General features: G+C 39.8%; 1 non-coding gene across 1 annotated transcript; it reads left to right on the top strand.

Annotated features, from left to right (window-relative positions):
- The first annotated feature begins 4,078 nt into the window (after positions 1-4,078).
- LOC133048991 (U6 spliceosomal RNA) lies at positions 4,079-4,183 on the top strand. Its single transcript, XR_009691162.1, has one exon. It is a non-coding gene; the product is annotated as a U6 spliceosomal RNA (small nuclear RNA).
- Positions 4,184-5,357: the final 1,174 nt, after the last annotated feature.

A 5,357-nucleotide genomic window follows, 5' to 3' on the forward strand; every position in this document is an offset into this window, starting at 1 on the left:
TTATCAATTCTCACAATTGAACACTATCACTGATTTCATATCATGTCATCTCATGCCAAAATGAATTCTTTTCAAGGGGCATATGTGCATGGTTGCTTAGTTTTGTCCAGCTCTTTGCAACGTCAGGCACTGCAGCCCACCAGGCTCGTCTATACATGATATTTCCCAGGCAAGAATACTGAAGCAGGTTGCCATTTCCTTCTGCAGGGGACTTTCCTGAACCCAGAGATCCAATCCACGTTTCCTGCATTGGCAGGCGGATTCTTTACCACTGAGACACCTGGCAAGCCTTTTCAAGAGTAAAGGACTTAAATGTGAATATCTCAACTCTTTATTTTAAATATAATCAAATTCAGTAGGCTGAAATATCTAAAAAGAAATAGATAGAAGGAACCTTGTGTGTGTTCATCATGGACGATCATCTCCACTACAATTCATCTTTCAGATGCCTCTATGTGATAATCATATTCCATCTAGTGTTTTATAGAATGAATAATTCACAAAAGTCCATTTTAGTGGGTAATATTTCATTTAGTGAGTGTCTGGATGGCCATTTACAGCTTTTAGGTCTCTCAGAGATTTTTAATTATGACAGGATGGGCATTGTGCAAAGTAATGCCGAAACCCAGCCATACATTACTTGTACTTAAGAAGTAGGGGAGTCTGGAGCTGAGTACTTTAGCTGATAAAGTGCACATTTTTCACCCACCAGACTTCAGCTCCACTTGTCTCTGACTCCTTCAAATTAATTTAGTTCTATCAACGATGCTACCATTAGTTGATAATCCAGGAGGCAATAGATGCCATGAATATTTCACCCTTCATTGGCTTGTTGGTGTCTCTGAGCATGTGCCAAATATAAAAAGGAGACCCACTACCTTTAGCTTTAGCTCAGAAATTGTACAAATTTGGTGAATTGCTAACAGTTTTGAGCAGGACCTGGGATAGACTTGGGGTGATTATTCTAATTTTAATAAGGGAAAAATATTAGCATATTAACTAAAGTGTTCCACACTCACTGAATTAAGGATGAATTTGTGTTTCTAATATTAATTTTGTGAGGATATAAATTACTTTTGGAGTTCAGTGTTCTGTATTTGCCTCCCACTCAGTCTTAGGAAGTCCCTCAGGTTAGAATGAAAGCCTAATATCTAGTGTGTGCATGCTCAGTCGCTCAGTCGTGTTTGACTCTTTGTGACCCCATGGATTGTAATCCACTAGACTTCTCTGTCCATGGGATTCCCCAGGCAAGAATACTGGAGTGGGTTGCCATTTCCTTCTCCAAGGGATCTTTCCAACCCAGGGACTGAACCCACATCTCCTGCATTGGTAGGTGGATTCTTTACCACTGAACCACCTAGGAGGTCCAATTTCTGCAGTTTAGCACATAGTTTGTGCTTAACATATGGGAGTGGGGTTGGGGTAGGACCCAAGGTCTCACGTTTATGAGGACCAGATTGACCCACTAAGAATTCTATCAAAGAGGATTTGGGAGTTAGTGATCAAGCAAAAGGATACAAGAATTAAAACTCTGAAAAGATAATATAAAAAGCTTTCCAGGAGTACCTCATTTAGACAGGAAGCTCATGTAGAAATAAGAAATAATCAGATGTCTATGTTTTTTCTCCTGGGCTGCTGATTGGGTGGAAGACTGAAGGTACACCACACTTTTGGGCGAGTACTTTTAGGGTCTACTTTAAACATCTCCCAACTCACCCTGGGAAAAACTTATAACAAATTATCTGAATGAGGGAAATTAGGAAACTAAAAGGATGAGGCCACCTTTCCAGGAGTCACAATCAGGGAGAGAGAACTCAGTTGTGAAGACTTTGGGACCTTTAATGGACTTGCCAAGTGGCACTAGTGGTAAACAGCCAGTGCAGGAGATGCAAGAGATGAGGGTTTGATCCCTGGGTTGGGAAGATACCGTGGAGTAGGAAATGGCAACCCACTCCAGTACTCTTGCTTAGAACATCACATGGACAGAGGAGATTTGTGGGCTATAAGCCATGGGGCTGCAAAGATACAACTGAGTTGGATACAAGTGAGCAAATGAGCACTAGCATTGGGACCTTAATAACAGGCTTTAAGGACCGCAGGGAACCCTATGGTTTACCCTAGTGACACAGCCTGGCTGTGGCCTGAACTTGAGGGGCAAGATGGCATTATTCTCAACTGCAAGCTACACTTGGGCTTGATCAGGAGATAATGTGACTCACTAGGAAGGTCTACACTGGTTGATTGAAACATGAACAACCCATCATGGCCATGGAGGTTGAGTGAAGAGACGTTCTACAAGTAGTAGCAGGAAGGGAGGAAATTAAATATCTCCATGGAGTCCATGTAAGCCACTTGGATTCTTTCAGGGAATGGGGATAGCCCTTGGGGGAAAAAATCCAAAGATGCTTCTGGCCTCCATCCTCAAGACTGGCCATGTTACTATCCTAGCGGACTTACTGACACTATAATTTTACACAAATTTACCCACACTGCCATTTAGTTGTACAGAAAAATATGTAGCTAATTCATTTTGTCTATAATTAGTCTCTCAAGAGTCCTTAATGGGAAGTGAGGCACAGAGAAAAAGTATTTGTTTTTTTTTTCTGATTCCTATTCAAATTTCTGGAGAAAGATCATGCTATATACTGCCCGGAACCACTTTGAAACATGACCTCATTGGAGTAGGTTTGGTGACTCCCTGAGGTCAGGTAGGGGAAGCCTGGCTGTTCAGCATCCATGGGCTGCTCTAGATTCAACCTGCAAATGGCCTGGATGCCTCCCAGACATTTCCACAGGTCCCTGGGTGGAGCTGGGAAGGTGGATGATTTGCCAAGGAATGGATCTGTTCTTGGACTTGCATTGGTGAAAGCAAGATGACCCCACTAAAGTCAGGAGTGTACCCTCACTAGAGAGCAGATGGAGAATTTGGGCTGTATCTGGCTTTTTTCTATGCTTCCCCAGAATTTCTTGGGCTCACCCATCTCTTTGCCTTTTTGCTCCTCCCTGGTAGAAGGAACTAGTGGCTGTCATCTTGTCACCATTGCTGATATATCTTTTATCTCACTAAAAAGGACAAAGAATTGTCCTTTAGTGTGATTTCAGCAACATTTACACAAGCTTATTATGATAATATATAATGAACATAATGAATGTAATCTCCGAAGAGCCCCTAAAACAAGATGCCTCGTTAACAGTTGAAATTTCAAAATAAGAACATTATGCTTGCCTTGGACCATAACTGTATTTTTCCCGCTTATCTTCTCTGCTTAGAAATCAGTCTATTTGTACTAAAAATACCTGGATAATGACAATTGCTTTTTAAACATAATTCAAGTCATGAAGAGCTATGGGTGAGAACATGACGTGAACTCTTTTCATCAAAATGAAATTCTACAAACATCTTGGGGGATGAGCTTTGTTGAAACAGTTCAGGTTCACTTTTTCATCTTAAACGATTAAAAGTGAGGAGGCATCTTTAGGGACAACGTAATGATACAATCATGTTTTAGAATTTTAAGCTGCGATATTATTAGTAATTCTGATTGCTTAACATGTACAGGTTTACCAAGTAAGGGCATATTTACGCAAAATTTGCATCTGGGGAATTCCCTGGCAGTCCAGTGGTTAGGACTCCATGATCTCACTGCTGAGGCCCCAGGTTCAATCCCTGGTTAGGGAACTAGGATCCTGTAAGCCACGTGGCATGGCAAAAAATAAAAAGATTCACATCTGGTCATCAACAAAGCAGGGGGTAGGGTAAGGTGAGTGAGATACCATGATGCTGGTCCTGGTCATCAAAAGGTCAGGTAAAGAAGACAAGCTAGGAACAGTCTAATCTCCCTTAACTCTTTCAAGTAATTCTTGCCAAAAAATATGAAGATGGGAGATGCAGGTTTTAGATAGAAGAGGGATATAACCAACATAGAAAGCATACAGTTTTGACTTGATTGTAAAGGATAACTTTTGGGAAGTCAAAGAGGAGAGATGAAAAGGGATATTTAATTCCCAAAAGCCTTTCTGTAGTACTTGAGATAGCAATATTTTCTTAGAGAAAGGAAAAAAATTGGTAGAAGAAGTCATGCTAACTTTGTCAGCCTGTATACTAAAATTGGAACGATACTGAGAATATAAGCATTTCCTGAACAAGGGTGATACACAAATTTATGAAGCATTCCACATTTTTGGACTGGGAGTTTGGGGTTAGTAATGGGCTGGCCAAAAATTTCATTCTGGTTTTTCCATAACATCGTATGGAAAATCCTGAACAAACTTTTTGGCCATCCAGTAGATGCAAATGTAGAATCGATGAACAACAACATTCTATTGTATAACACAGGGAACTACATTTAATGTCATGGGATAAACTATAGTGGAAAAGAATATAAAAAAGAATGTATACACCTATGTATAACTGAGTCATTTCACTATACACCAGAAATTAACACAACATTGTAAATCAACTGAATGAGTGAATGAGTCATGTCTGACTCTATGTGACCCCATGGACTATAGCCCTCCAGGCTCCTCTGTCCATCAACTATACTTCAATAAAAATAAATAGATGAAATGAAAAGAACAAAAGTTGATATTGATTAAATATTGAAATGAAATATTTTGGGTATATTGAGTTAAATAAAATATATTAATAAAGTTTAAAAAAACCTAGTAAAAGTCATTCTGTTAAAGAGTATAATTCCCCTGAATCACAGCATCCATATTCTAAACACTTTTTAAGCACATGGCTCGCAAAATAATTCATAACCTGAAGACCGTGACAGATGGCAGATTCTGAAAACAGAGAAACTCTTAAAAAACAAACAAACAAACAAACTTCTTGAGTATTTCTCTATGTATTGTTTGTATTATGTTTTTCCTATCTATCCTGCCCCTGGCTGACTTGAATTAGGTGGCAAAGGATATTTGATTATGTTAGATTTCTGCCCTAAGGTTAATGAGTAATATTTGTGATCTGAAACAGCTATATTACATTGATAGTGTCAGGAATGCCTCCCGCTGTGCAAAAAAGGTGTCAAAATGCCAATAACCAAGTGTGTGGGGAAGGTGGTGGGGACTGTATCTGGCCACTCAGTGGGCAGGTCATAAACTCTTAATAAGTGGCACTTGGGCTGGGAAAGCCTCATAATTTGTCGACACATGTCTTTCCCTCTGAACCACCAAACCCCATCAACTCACAGCCTGCGGCTTTAACTGTTTCCCTGAGCAAATCTCAAGATATTTCTTTCTGACTTTCCTGTAAATAGATGAAGAGAGAAGTCACCTTAGCTTTCAAAAGTCTATTTTAAACCCCCCAAAGCAGCTCATCCGTTTTCATCTTTTTAAAAGCAAATTACAGCTAT

The sequence above is a fragment of the Dama dama genome, chromosome 29 (assembly GCF_033118175.1).
Source record: "Dama dama isolate Ldn47 chromosome 29, ASM3311817v1, whole genome shotgun sequence".
Lineage (NCBI taxonomy): Eukaryota > Metazoa > Chordata > Mammalia > Artiodactyla > Cervidae > Dama > Dama dama.